Below are 14,511 nucleotides of genomic sequence, written 5' to 3' on the forward strand. Positions count from 1 at the left end.
AGTCATGAAGGGTACAAGCAGTGACAGATTATTGGAGGAGGTTGGTGACAGTGTAGTGAGAATGTGGCATGTTGGTGAGACGTGGCAGGTGTGACAGTCATGAAGGGTACAAGCAGTGACAGATTATTGGAGGGTGTTGGTGGCAGTGTAGTGAGAATGTGGCATGTTGGAGAGACGTGGCAGGTTTGACAGTCATGAAGGGTACAAGCAGTGACAGATTATTGGAGGAGGTTGGTGGCAGTGTAGTGAGAATGTGGCATGTTGGTGAGACGTGGCAGGTGTGACAGTCATGAAGGGTACAAGCAGTGACAGATTATTGGAGGAGGTTGGTGGCAGTGTAGTGAGAATGTGACATGTTGGTGAGACGTGGCAGGTGTGACAGTCATGAAGGGTACAAGCAGTGACAGATTGTTGGAGGAGGTTGGTGGCAGTGTAGTGAGAATGTGGCATGTTGGTGAGACGTGGCAGGTGTGACAGTCATGAAGGGTACAAGCAGTGACAGATTATTGGAGGGTGTTGGTGGCAGTGTAGTGAGAATGTGGCATGTTGGAGAGACGTGGCAGGTGTGACAGTCATGAAGGGTACAAGCAGTGACAGATTATTGGAGGAGGTTGGTGACAGTGTAGTGAGAATGTGGCATGTTGGTGAGACGTGGCAGGTGTGACAGTCATGAAGGGTACAAGCAGTGACAGATTATTGGAGGAGGTTGGTGGCAGTGTAGTGAGAATGTGGCATGTTGGTGAGACGTGGCAGGTGTGACAGTCATGAAGGGTACAAGCAGTGACAGATTATTGGAGGAGGTTGGTGGCAGTGTAGTGAGAATGTGGCATGTTGGTGAGACGTGGCAGGTGTGACAGTCAGGAAGGGTACAAGCAGTGACAGATTATTGGAGGAGGTTGGTGGCAGTGTAGTGAGAATGTGGCATGTTGGTGAGACGTGGCAGGTGTGACAGTCAGGAAGGGTACAAGCAGTGACAGATTATTGGAGGAGGTTGGTGGCAGTGTAGTGAGAATGTGGCATGTTGGAGAGACGTGGCAGGTGTGACAGTCAGGAAGGGTACAAGCAGTGACAGATTATTGGAGGGTGTTGGTGGCAGTGTAGTGAGAATGTGACATGTTGGTGAGACGTGGCAGGTGTGACAGTCAGGAAGGGTACAAGCAGTGACAGATTATTGGAGGAGGTTGGTGGCAGTGTAGTGAGAATGTGACATGTTGGTGAGACGTGGCAGGTGTGACAGTCAGGAAGGGTACAAGCAGTGACAGATTATTGGAGGAGGTTGGTGGCAGTGTAGTGAGAATGTGGCATGTTGGTGAGACGTGGCAGGTGTGACAGTCATGAAGGGTACAAGCAGGGACAGATTATTGGAGGGTGTTGGTGGCAGTGTAGTAAGAATGTGGCATGTTGGTGAGACGTGGCAGGTGTGACAGTCAGGAAGGGTACAAGCAGTGACAGATTATTGGAGGGTGTTGGTGACAGTGTAGTGAGAATGTGACATGTTGGTGAGACGTGGCAGGTGTGACAGTCATGAAGGGTACAAGCAGTGACAGATTATTGGAGGAGGTTGGTGGCAGTGTAGTGAGAATGTGACATGTTGGTGAGACGTGGCTGGTGTGACAGTCATGAAGGGTACAAGCAGTGACAGATTATTGGAGGAGGTTGGTGGCAGTGTAGTGAGAATGTGACATGTTGGTGAGACGTGGCAGGTGTGACAGTCATGAAGGGTACAAGCAGTGACAGATTATTGGAGGAGGTTGGTGGCAGTGTAGTGAGAATGTGACATGTTGGTGAGATGTGGCAGGTGTGACAGTCATGAAGGGTACAAGCAGTGACAGATTATTGGAGGAGGTTGGTGGCAGTGTAGTGAGAATGTGGCATGTTGGAGAGACGTGGCAGGTGTGACAGTCAGGAAGGGTACAAGCAGTGACAGATTATTGGAGGAGGTTGGTGGCAGTGTAGTGAGAATGTGGCATGTTGGTGAGACGTGGCAGGTGTGACAGTCATGAAGGGTACAAGCAGTGACAGATTATTGGAGGAGGTTGGTGGCAGTGTAGTGAGAATGTGGCATGTTGGAGAGACGTGGCAGGTGTGACAGTCAGGAAGGGTACAAGCAGTGACAGATTATTGGAGGAGGTTGGTGGCAGTGTAGTGAGAATGTGGCATGTTGGTGAGACGTGGCAGGTGTGACAGTCATGAAGGGTACAAGCAGTGACAGATTATTGGAGGAGGTTGGTGGCAGTGTAGTGAGAATGTGGCATGTTGGTGAGACCTGGCAGGTGTGACAGTCATGAAGGGTACAAGCAGTGACAGATTATTGGAGGAGGTTGGTGGCAGTGTAGTGAGAATGTGGCATGTTGGAGAGACGTGGCAGGTGGGACAGTCAGGAAGGGTACAAGCAGTGACAGATTATTGAAGGAGGTTGGTGACAGTGTAGTGAGAATGTGGCATGTTGGAGAGACGTGGCAGGTGTGACAGTCAGGAAGGGTACAAGCAGTGACAGTTTATTGGAGGAGGTTGGTGGCAGTGTAGTGAGAATGTGACATGTTGGAGAGACGTGGCAGGTGTGACAGTCAGGAAGGGTACAAGCAGTGACAGATTATTGGAGGAGGTTGGTGGCAGTGTAGTGAGAATGTGGCATGTTGGTGAGACGTGGCAGGTGTGACAGTCAGGAAGGGTACAAGCAGTGACAGATTATTGGAGGAGGTTGGTGGCAGTGTAGTGAGAATGTGGCATGTTGGAGAGACGTGGCAGGTGTGACAGTCATGAAGGGTACAAGCAGTGACAGATTATTGGAGGAGGTTGGTGGCAGTGTAGTGAGAATGTGACATGTTGGTGAGACGTGGCAGGTGTGACAGTCAGGAAGGGTACAAGCAGTGACAGATTATTGGAGGAGGTTGGTGACAGTGTAGTGAGAATGTGGCATGTTGGTGAGACGTGGCAGGTGTGACAGTCATGAAGGGTACAAGCAGTGACAGATTATTGGAGGGTGTTGGTGACAGTGTAGTGAGAATGTGGCATGTTGGTGAGACGTGGCAGGTGTGACAGTCATGAAGGGTACAAGCAGTGACAGATTATTGGAGGAGGTTGGTGACAGTGTAGTGAGAATGTGGCATGTTGGTGAGACGTGGCAGGTGTGACAGTCATGAAGGGTACAAGCAGTGACAGATTATTGGAGGAGGTTGGTGGCAGTGTAGTGAGAATGTGGCATGTTGGAGAGACGTGGCAGGTGTGACAGTCATGAAGGGTACAAGCAGTGACAGATTATTGGAGGGTGTTGGTGGCAGTGTAGTGAGAATGTGGCATGTTGGAGAGACGTGGCAGGTGTGACAGTCAGGAAGGGTACAAGCAGTGACAGATTATTGGAGGAGGTTGGTGGCAGTGTAGTGAGAATGTGGCATGTTGGTGAGACGTGGCAGGTGTGACAGTCATGAAGGGTACAAGCAGTGACAGATTATTGGAGGGTGTTGGTGGCAGTGTAGTGAGAATGTGGCATGTTGGTGAGACGTGGCAGGTGTGACAGTCAGGAAGGGTACAAGCAGTGACAGATTATTGGAGGGTGTTGGTGGCAGTGTAGTAAGAATGTGGCATGTTGGTGAGACGTGGCAGGTGTGACAGTCATGAAGGGTACAAGCAGTGACAGATTATTGGAGGAGGTTGGTGGCAGTGTAGTGAGAATGTGGCATGTTGGTGAGACGTGGCAGGTGTGACAGTCATGAAGGGTACAAGCAGGGACAGATTATTGGAGGAGGTTGGTGGCAGTGTAGTGAGAATGTGACATGTTGGTGAGACGTGGCAGGTGTGACAGTCATGAAGGGTACAAGCAGTGACAGATTGTTGGAGGAGGTTGGTGGCAGTGTAGTAAGAATGTGGCATGTTGGTGAGACGTGGCAGGTGTGACAGTCATGAAGGGTACAAGCAGGGACAGATTATTGGAGGAGGTTGGTGGCAGTGTAGTGAGAATGTGACATGTTGGTGAGACGTGGCAGGTGTGACAGTCATGAAGGGTACAAGCAGTGACAGATTGTTGGAGGAGGTTGGTGGCAGTGTAGTGAGAATGTGGCATGTTGGTGAGACGTGGCAGGTGTGACAGTCATGAAGGGTACAAGCAGTGACAGATTATTGGAGGGTGTTGGTGGCAGTGTAGTGAGAATGTGGCATGTTGGAGAGACGTGGCAGGTGTGACAGTCATGAAGGGTACAAGCAGTGACAGATTATTGGAGGAGGTTGGTGACAGTGTAGTGAGAATGTGGCATGTTGGTGAGACGTGGCAGGTGTGACAGTCATGAAGGGTACAAGCAGTGACAGATTATTGGAGGAGGTTGGTGGCAGTGTAGTGAGAATGTGGCATGTTGGTGAGACGTGGCAGGTGTGACAGTCATGAAGGGTACAAGCAGTGACAGATTATTGGAGGAGGTTGGTGGCAGTGTAGTGAGAATGTGGCATGTTGGTGAGACGTGGCAGGTGTGACAGTCAGGAAGGGTACAAGCAGTGACAGATTATTGGAGGAGGTTGGTGGCAGTGTAGTGAGAATGTGGCATGTTGGTGAGACGTGGCAGGTGTGACAGTCAGGAAGGGTACAAGCAGTGACAGATTATTGGAGGAGGTTGGTGGCAGTGTAGTGAGAATGTGGCATGTTGGAGAGACGTGGCAGGTGTGACAGTCAGGAAGGGTACAAGCAGTGACAGATTATTGGAGGGTGTTGGTGGCAGTGTAGTGAGAATGTGACATGTTGGTGAGACGTGGCAGGTGTGACAGTCAGGAAGGGTACAAGCAGTGACAGATTATTGGAGGAGGTTGGTGGCAGTGTAGTGAGAATGTGACATGTTGGTGAGACGTGGCAGGTGTGACAGTCAGGAAGGGTACAAGCAGTGACAGATTATTGGAGGAGGTTGGTGGCAGTGTAGTGAGAATGTGACATGTTGGTGAGACGTGGCAGGTGTGACAGTCATGAAGGGTACAAGCAGTGACAGATTATTGGAGGGTGTTGCTGGCAGTGTAGTGAGAATGTGGCATGTTGGTGAGACGTGGCAGGTGTGACAGTCAGGAAGGGTACAAGCAGTGACAGATTATTGGAGGGTGTTGGTGACAGTGTAGTGAGAATGTGGCATGTTGGAGAGACGTGGCAGGTGTGACAGTCAGGAAGGGTACAAGCAGTGACAGATTATTGGAGGGTGTTGGTGGCAGTGTAGTGAGAATGTGGCATGTTGGAGAGACGTGGCAGGTGTGACAGTCAGGAAGGGTACAAGCAGTGACAGATTATTGGAGGAGGTTGGTGGCAGTGTAGTGAGAATGTGGCATGTTGGTGAGACGTGGCAGGTGTGACAGTCATGAAGGGTACAAGCAGGGACAGATTATTGGAGGGTGTTGGTGGCAGTGTAGTAAGAATGTGGCATGTTGGTGAGACGTGGCAGGTGTGACAGTCAGGAAGGGTACAAGCAGTGACAGATTATTGGAGGGTGTTGGTGACAGTGTAGTGAGAATGTGACATGTTGGTGAGACGTGGCAGGTGTGACAGTCATGAAGGGTACAAGCAGTGACAGATTATTGGAGGAGGTTGGTGGCAGTGTAGTGAGAATGTGACATGTTGGTGAGACGTGGCTGGTGTGACAGTCATGAAGGGTACAAGCAGTGACAGATTATTGGAGGAGGTTGGTGGCAGTGTAGTGAGAATGTGACATGTTGGTGAGACGTGGCAGGTGTGACAGTCATGAAGGGTACAAGCAGTGACAGATTATTGGAGGAGGTTGGTGGCAGTGTAGTGAGAATGTGACATGTTGGTGAGATGTGGCAGGTGTGACAGTCATGAAGGGTACAAGCAGTGACAGATTATTGGAGGAGGTTGGTGGCAGTGTAGTGAGAATGTGGCATGTTGGAGAGACGTGGCAGGTGTGACAGTCAGGAAGGGTACAAGCAGTGACAGATTATTGGAGGAGGTTGGTGGCAGTGTAGTGAGAATGTGGCATGTTGGTGAGACGTGGCAGGTGTGACAGTCATGAAGGGTACAAGCAGTGACAGATTATTGGAGGAGGTTGGTGGCAGTGTAGTGAGAATGTGGCATGTTGGAGAGACGTGGCAGGTGTGACAGTCAGGAAGGGTACAAGCAGTGACAGATTATTGGAGGAGGTTGGTGGCAGTGTAGTGAGAATGTGGCATGTTGGTGAGACGTGGCAGGTGTGACAGTCATGAAGGGTACAAGCAGTGACAGATTATTGGAGGAGGTTGGTGGCAGTGTAGTGAGAATGTGGCATGTTGGTGAGACCTGGCAGGTGTGACAGTCATGAAGGGTACAAGCAGTGACAGATTATTGGAGGGTGTTGGTGGCAGTGTAGTGAGAATGTGGCATGTTGGAGAGACGTGGCAGGTGTGACAGTCAGGAAGGGTACAAGCAGTGACAGATTATTGGAGGGTGTTGGTGACAGTGTAGTTAGAATGTGGCATGTTGGAGAGACGTGGCAGGCGTGACAGTCATGAAGGGTACAAGCAGTGACAGATTGTTGGAGGAGGTGGGTGGCAGTGTAGTGAGAATGTGACATGTTGGTGAGACGTGGCAGGTGTGGCAGTCAGGAAGGGTACAAGCAGTGACAGATTATTGAAGGAGGTTGGTGACAGTGTAGTGAGAATGTGGCATGTTGGAGAGACGTGGCAGGTGTGACAGTCAGGAAGGGTACAAGCAGTGACAGTTTATTGGAGGAGGTTGGTGGCAGTGTAGTGAGAATGTGACATGTTGGAGAGACGTGGCAGGTGTGACAGTCAGGAAGGGTACAAGCAGTGACAGATTATTGGAGGAGGTTGGTGGCAGTGTAGTGAGAATGTGGCATGTTGGTGAGACGTGGCAGGTGTGACAGTCAGGAAGGGTACAAGCAGTGACAGATTATTGGAGGAGGTTGGTGGCAGTGTAGTGAGAATGTGGCATGTTGGAGAGACGTGGCAGGTGTGACAGTCATGAAGGGTACAAGCAGTGACAGATTATTGGAGGAGGTTGGTGGCAGTGTAGTGAGAATGTGGCATGTTGGTGAGACGTGGCAGGTGTGACAGTCAGGAAGGGTACAAGCTGTGACAGATTATTGGAGGAGGTTGGTGACAGCGTAGTGAGAATGTGGCATGTTGGTGAGACGTGGCAGGTGTGACAGTCATGAAGGGTACAAGCAGTGACAGATTATTGGAGGAGGTTGGTGGCAGTGTAGTGAGAATGTGGCATGTTGGTGAGACGTGGCAGGTGTGACAGTCATGAAGGGTACAAGCAGTGACAGATTATTGGAGGAGGTTGGTGGCAGTGTAGTGAGAATGTGGCATGTTGGAGAGACATGGCAGGTGTGACAGTCATGAAGGGTACAAGCAGTGACAGATTATTGGAGGAGGTTGGTGACAGTGTAGTGAGAATGTGACATGTTGGAGAGACGTGGCAGGTGTGACAGTCAGGAAGGGTACAAGCAGTGACAGATTATTGGAGGAGGTTGGTGGCAGTGTAGTGAGAATGTGGCATGTTGGTGAGACGTGGCAGGTGTGACAGTCAGGAAGGGTACAAGCAGTGACAGATTATTGGAGGAGGTTGGTGGCAGTGTAGTGAGAATGTGGCATGTTGGTGAGACGTGGCAGGTGTGACAGTCATGAAGGGTACAAGCAGTGACAGATTGTTGGAGGAGGTTGGTGACAGTGTAGTGAGAATGTGGCATGTTGGTGAGACGTGGCAGCTGTGACAGTCAGGAAGGGTACAAGCAGTGACAGATTATTGGAGGGTGTTGGTGACAGTGTAGTGAGAATGTGGCATGTTGGTGAGACGTGGCAGGTGTGACAGTCAGGAAGGGTACAAGCAGTGACAGATTATTGGAGGGTGTTGGTGGCAGTGTAGTGAGAATGTGGCATGTTGGTGAGACGTGGCAGGTGTGACAGTCAGGAAGGGTACAAGCAGTGACAGATTATTGGAGGAGGTTGGTGGCAGTGTAGTGAGAATGTGGCATGTTGGTGAGACGTGGCAGGTGTGACAGTCAGGAAGGGTACAAGCTGTGACAGATTATTGGAGGAGGTTGGTGGCAGTGTAGTGAGAATGTGGCATGTTGGTGAGACGTGGCAGGTGTGACAGTCATGAAGGGTACAAGCAGTGACAGATTATTGGAGGAGGTTGGTGGCAGTGTAGTGAGAATGTGGCATGTTGGTGAGACCTGGCAGGTGTGACAGTCATGAAGGGTACAAGCAGTGACAGATTATTGGAGGAGGTTGGTGGCAGCGTAGTGAGAATGTGGCATGTTGGTGAGACGTGGCAGGTGTGACAGTCATGAAGGGTACAAGCAGTGACAGATTATTGGAGGAGGTTGGTGGCAGTGTAGTGAGAATGTGGCATGTTGGTGAGACCTGGCAGGTGTGACAGTCATGAAGGGTACAAGCAGTGACAGATTATTGGAGGAGGTTGGTGGCAGCGTAGTGAGAATGTGGCATGTTGGTGAGACGTGGCAGGTGTGACAGTCATGAAGGGTACAAGCAGTGACAGATTATTGGAGGAGGTTGGTGGCAGTGTAGTGAGAATGTGGCATGTTGGTGAGACCTGGCAGGTGTGACAGTCATGAAGGGTACAAGCAGTGACAGATTATTGGAGGAGGTTGGTGGCAGCGTAGTGAGAATGTGGCATGTTGGTGAGACGTGGCAGGTGTGACAGTCATGAAGGGTACAAGCAGTGACAGATTATTGGAGGAGGTTGGTGACAGTGTAGTGAGAATGTGGCATGTTGGAGAGACGTGGCAGGTGTGACAGTCATGAAGGGTACAAGCAGTGACAGATTATTGGAGGAGGTTGGTGGCAGTGTAGTGAGAATGTGGCATGTTGGTGAGACGTGGCAGGTGTGACAGTCATGAAGGGTACAAGCAGTGACAGATTATTGGAGGAGGTTGGTGGCAGTGTAGTGAGAATGTGGCATGTTGGTGAGACGTGGCAGGTGTGACAGTCAGGAAGGGTACAAGCAGTGACAGATTATTGGAGGGTGTTGGTGGCAGTGTAGTGAGAATGTGGCATGTTGGTGAGACGTGGCAGGTGTGACAGTCATGAAGGGTACAAGCAGTGACAGATTATTGGAGGAGGTTGGTGGCAGTGTAGTGAGAATGTGACATGTTGGAGAGACGTGGCAGGTGTGACAGTCAGGAAGGGTACAAGCAGTGACAGATTATTGGAGGAGGTTGGTGGCAGTGTAGTGAGAATGTGGCATGTTGGTGAGACGTGGCAGGTGTGACAGTCAGGAAGGGTACAAGCAGTGACAGATTATTGGAGGAGGTTGGTGGCAGTGTAGTGAGAATGTGGCATGTTGGTGAGACGTGGCAGGTGTGACAGTCATGAAGGGTACAAGCAGTGACAGATTATTGGAGGAGGTTGGTGGCAGTGTAGTAAGAATGTGACATGTTGGTGAGACGTGGCAGGTGTGACAGTCAGGAAGGGTACAAGCAGTGACAGATTATTGGAGGGTGTTGGTGACAGTGTAGTGAGAATGTGGCATGTTGGTGAGACGTGGCAGGTGTGACAGTCATGAAGGGTACAAGCAGTGACAGATTATTGGAGGAGGTTGGTGGCAGTGTAGTGAGAATGTGGCATGTTGGTGAGACGTGGCAGCTGTGGCAGTCATGAAGGGTACAAGCAGTGACAGATTATTGGAGGGTGTTGGTGGCAGTGTAGTGAGAATGTGGCATGTTGGTGAGACGTGGCAGGTGTGACAGTCATGAAGGGTACAAGCAGTGACAGATTATTGGAGGAGGTTGGTGGCAGTGTAGTGAGAATGTGGCATGTTGGTGAGACCTGGCAGGTGTGACAGTCATGAAGGGTACAAGCAGTGACAGATTATTGGAGGAGGTTGGTGGCAGCGTAGTGAGAATGTGGCATGTTGGTGAGACGTGGCAGGTGTGACAGTCATGAAGGGTACAAGCAGTGACAGATTATTGGAGGAGGTTGGTGGCAGTGTAGTGAGAATGTGGCATGTTGGTGAGACCTGGCAGGTGTGACAGTCATGAAGGGTACAAGCAGTGACAGATTATTGGAGGAGGTTGGTGGCAGCGTAGTGAGAATGTGGCATGTTGGTGAGACGTGGCAGGTGTGACAGTCATGAAGGGTACAAGCAGTGACAGATTATTGGAGGAGGTTGGTGGCAGTGTATTGAGAATGTGACATGTTGGTGAGACGTGGCAGGTGTGACAGTCATGAAGGGTACAAGCAGTGACAGATTATTGGAGGAGGTTGGTGGCAGTGTAGTGAGAATGTGACATGTTGGTGAGATGTGGCAGGTGTGACAGTCATGAAGGGTACAAGCAGTGACAGATTATTGGAGGAGGTTGGTGGCAGTGTAGTGAGAATGTGGCATGTTGGAGAGACGTGGCAGGTGTGACAGTCAGGAAGGGTACAAGCAGTGACAGATTATTGGAGGGTGTTGGTGACAGTGTAGTGAGAATGTGGCATGTTGGTGAGACGTGGCAGGTGTGACAGTCAGGAAGGGTACAAGCAGTGACAGATTATTGGAGGAGGTTGGTGGCAGTGTAGTGAGAATGTGGCATGTTGGTGAGACGTGGCAGGTGTGACAGTCAGGAAGGGTACAAGCTGTGACAGATTATTGGAGGAGGTTGGTGGCAGTGTAGTGAGAATGTGGCATGTTGGTGAGACGTGGCAGGTGTGACAGTCATGAAGGGTACAAGCAGTGACAGATTATTGGAGGAGGTTGGTGGCAGTGTAGTGAGAATGTGGCATGTTGGTGAGACCTGGCAGGTGTGACAGTCATGAAGGGTACAAGCAGTGACAGATTATTGGAGGAGGTTGGTGGCAGCGTAGTGAGAATGTGGCATGTTGGTGAGACGTGGCAGGTGTGACAGTCATGAAGGGTACAAGCAGTGACAGATTATTGGAGGAGGTTGGTGGCAGTGTAGTGAGAATGTGGCATGTTGGTGAGACCTGGCAGGTGTGACAGTCATGAAGGGTACAAGCAGTGACAGATTATTGGAGGAGGTTGGTGGCAGCGTAGTGAGAATGTGGCATGTTGGTGAGACGTGGCAGGTGTGACAGTCATGAAGGGTACAAGCAGTGACAGATTATTGGAGGAGGTTGGTGGCAGTGTAGTGAGAATGTGGCATGTTGGTGAGACCTGGCAGGTGTGACAGTCATGAAGGGTACAAGCAGTGACAGATTATTGGAGGAGGTTGGTGGCAGCGTAGTGAGAATGTGGCATGTTGGTGAGACGTGGCAGGTGTGACAGTCATGAAGGGTACAAGCAGTGACAGATTATTGGAGGAGGTTGGTGACAGTGTAGTGAGAATGTGGCATGTTGGAGAGACGTGGCAGGTGTGACAGTCATGAAGGGTACAAGCAGTGACAGATTATTGGAGGAGGTTGGTGGCAGTGTAGTGAGAATGTGGCATGTTGGTGAGACGTGGCAGGTGTGACAGTCATGAAGGGTACAAGCAGTGACAGATTATTGGAGGAGGTTGGTGGCAGTGTAGTGAGAATGTGGCATGTTGGTGAGACGTGGCAGGTGTGACAGTCAGGAAGGGTACAAGCAGTGACAGATTATTGGAGGGTGTTGGTGGCAGTGTAGTGAGAATGTGGCATGTTGGTGAGACGTGGCAGGTGTGACAGTCATGAAGGGTACAAGCAGTGACAGATTATTGGAGGAGGTTGGTGGCAGTGTAGTGAGAATGTGACATGTTGGAGAGACGTGGCAGGTGTGACAGTCAGGAAGGGTACAAGCAGTGACAGATTATTGGAGGAGGTTGGTGGCAGTGTAGTGAGAATGTGGCATGTTGGTGAGACGTGGCAGGTGTGACAGTCAGGAAGGGTACAAGCAGTGACAGATTATTGGAGGAGGTTGGTGGCAGTGTAGTGAGAATGTGGCATGTTGGTGAGACGTGGCAGGTGTGACAGTCATGAAGGGTACAAGCAGTGACAGATTGTTGGAGGAGGTTGGTGACAGTGTAGTGAGAATGTGGCATGTTGGTGAGACGTGGCAGCTGTGACAGTCAGGAAGGGTACAAGCAGTGACAGATTATTGGAGGGTGTTGGTGACAGTGTAGTGAGAATGTGGCATGTTGGTGAGACGTGGCAGGTGTGACAGTCAGGAAGGGTACAAGCAGTGACAGATTATTGGAGGGTGTTGGTGGCAGTGTAGTGAGAATGTGGCATGTTGGTGAGACGTGGCAGGTGTGACAGTCAGGAAGGGTACAAGCAGTGACAGATTATTGGAGGAGGTTGGTGGCAGTGTAGTGAGAATGTGGCATGTTGGTGAGACGTGGCAGGTGTGACAGTCAGGAAGGGTACAAGCTGTGACAGATTATTGGAGGAGGTTGGTGGCAGTGTAGTGAGAATGTGGCATGTTGGTGAGACGTGGCAGGTGTGACAGTCATGAAGGGTACAAGCAGTGACAGATTATTGGAGGAGGTTGTTGGCAGTGTAGTGAGAATGTGGCATGTTGGTGAGACCTGGCAGGTGTGACAGTCATGAAGGGTACAAGCAGTGACAGATTATTGGAGAAGGTTGGTGGCAGCGTAGTGAGAATGTGGCATGTTGGTGAGACGTGGCAGGTGTGACAGTCATGAAGGGTACAAGCAGTGACAGATTATTGGAGGAGGTTGGTGGCAGTGTAGTGAGAATGTGGCATGTTGGTGAGACCTGGCAGGTGTGACAGTCATGAAGGGTACAAGCAGTGACAGATTATTGGAGGAGGTTGGTGGCAGCGTAGTGAGAATGTGGCATGTTGGTGAGACGTGGCAGGTGTGACAGTCATGAAGGGTACAAGCAGTGACAGATTATTGGAGGAGGTTGGTGGCAGTGTAGTGAGAATGTGGCATGTTGGTGAGACCTGGCAGGTGTGACAGTCATGAAGGGTACAAGCAGTGACAGATTATTGGAGGAGGTTGGTGGCAGCGTAGTGAGAATGTGGCATGTTGGTGAGACGTGGCAGGTGTGACAGTCATGAAGGGTACAAGCAGTGACAGATTATTGGAGGAGGTTGGTGACAGTGTAGTGAGAATGTGGCATGTTGGAGAGACGTGGCAGGTGTGACAGTCATGAAGGGTACAAGCAGTGACAGATTATTGGAGGAGGTTGGTGGCAGTGTAGTGAGAATGTGGCATGTTGGTGAGACGTGGCAGGTGTGACAGTCATGAAGGGTACAAGCAGTGACAGATTATTGGAGGAGGTTGGTGGCAGTGTAGTGAGAATGTGGCATGTTGGTGAGACGTGGCAGGTGTGACAGTCAGGAAGGGTACAAGCAGTGACAGATTATTGGAGGGTGTTGGTGGCAGTGTAGTGAGAATGTGGCATGTTGGTGAGACGTGGCAGGTGTGACAGTCATGAAGGGTACAAGCAGTGACAGATTATTGGAGGAGGTTGGTGGCAGTGTAGTGAGAATGTGACATGTTGGAGAGACGTGGCAGGTGTGACAGTCAGGAAGGGTACAAGCAGTGACAGATTATTGGAGGAGGTTGGTGGCAGTGTAGTGAGAATGTGGCATGTTGGAGAGACGTGGCAGGTGTGGCAGTCATGAAGGGTACAAGCAGTGACAGATTATTGGAGGGTGTTGGTGGCAGTGTAGTGAGAATGTGGCATGTTTGTGAGACGTGGCAGGTGTGACAGTCATGAAGGGTACAAGCAGTGACAGATTATTGGAGGAGGTTGGTGGCAGTGTAGTAAGAATGTGACATGTTGGTGAGACGTGGCAGGTGTGACAGTCAGGAAGGGTACAAGCAGTGACAGATTATTGGAGGGTGTTGGTGACAGTGTAGTGAGAATGTGGCATGTTGGTGAGACGTGGCAGGTGTGACAGTCATGAAGGGTACAAGCAGTGACAGATTATTGGAGGAGGTTGGTGGCAGTGTAGTGAGAATGTGGCATGTTGGTGAGACGTGGCAGCTGTGGCAGTCATGAAGGGTACAAGCAGTGACAGATTATTGGAGGGTGTTGGTGGCAGTGTAGTGAGAATGTGGCATGTTGGTGAGACGTGGCAGGTGTGACAGTCATGAAGGGTACAAGCAGTGACAGATTATTGGAGGAGGTTGGTGGCAGTGTAGTGAGAATGTTGCATGTTGGTGAGACGTGGCAGGTGTGACAGTCAGGAAGGGTACAAGCAGTGACAGATTATTGGAGGAGGTTGGTGGCAATGTAGTGAGAATGTGGCATGTTGGAGAGACGTGGCAGGTGTGACAGTCAGGAAGGGTACAAGCAGTGACAGATTATTGGAGGAGGTTGGTGGCAGTGTAGTGAGAATGTGGCATGTTGGAGAGACGTGGCAGGTGTGACAGTCATGAAGGGTACAAGCAGTGACAGATTATTGGAGGAGGTTGGTGGCAGTGTAGTGAGAATGTGGCATGTTGGTGAGACGTGGCAGGTGTGACAGTCATGAAGGGTACAAGCAGTGACAGATTATTGGAGGAGGTTGGTGGCAGTGTAGTGAGAATGTGGCATGTTGGTGAGACGTGGCAGCTGTGGCAGTCATGAAGGGTACAAGCAGTGACAGATTATTGGAGGGTGTTGGTGGCAGTGTAGTGAGAATGTGGCATG

General features: G+C 50.6%; 1 protein-coding gene across 3 annotated transcripts in view; it reads left to right on the forward strand.

Annotated features, from left to right (window-relative positions):
• The window catches only part of LOC137562450 (monocarboxylate transporter 13-like), a 158,900-nt gene that overhangs the window by 38,662 nt on the left and 105,727 nt on the right, over positions 1–14,511 (forward strand). The window lies entirely within an intron of this gene.

Source organism: Hyperolius riggenbachi, chromosome 3 (assembly GCF_040937935.1).
Source record: "Hyperolius riggenbachi isolate aHypRig1 chromosome 3, aHypRig1.pri, whole genome shotgun sequence".
NCBI lineage: Eukaryota > Metazoa > Chordata > Amphibia > Anura > Hyperoliidae > Hyperolius > Hyperolius riggenbachi.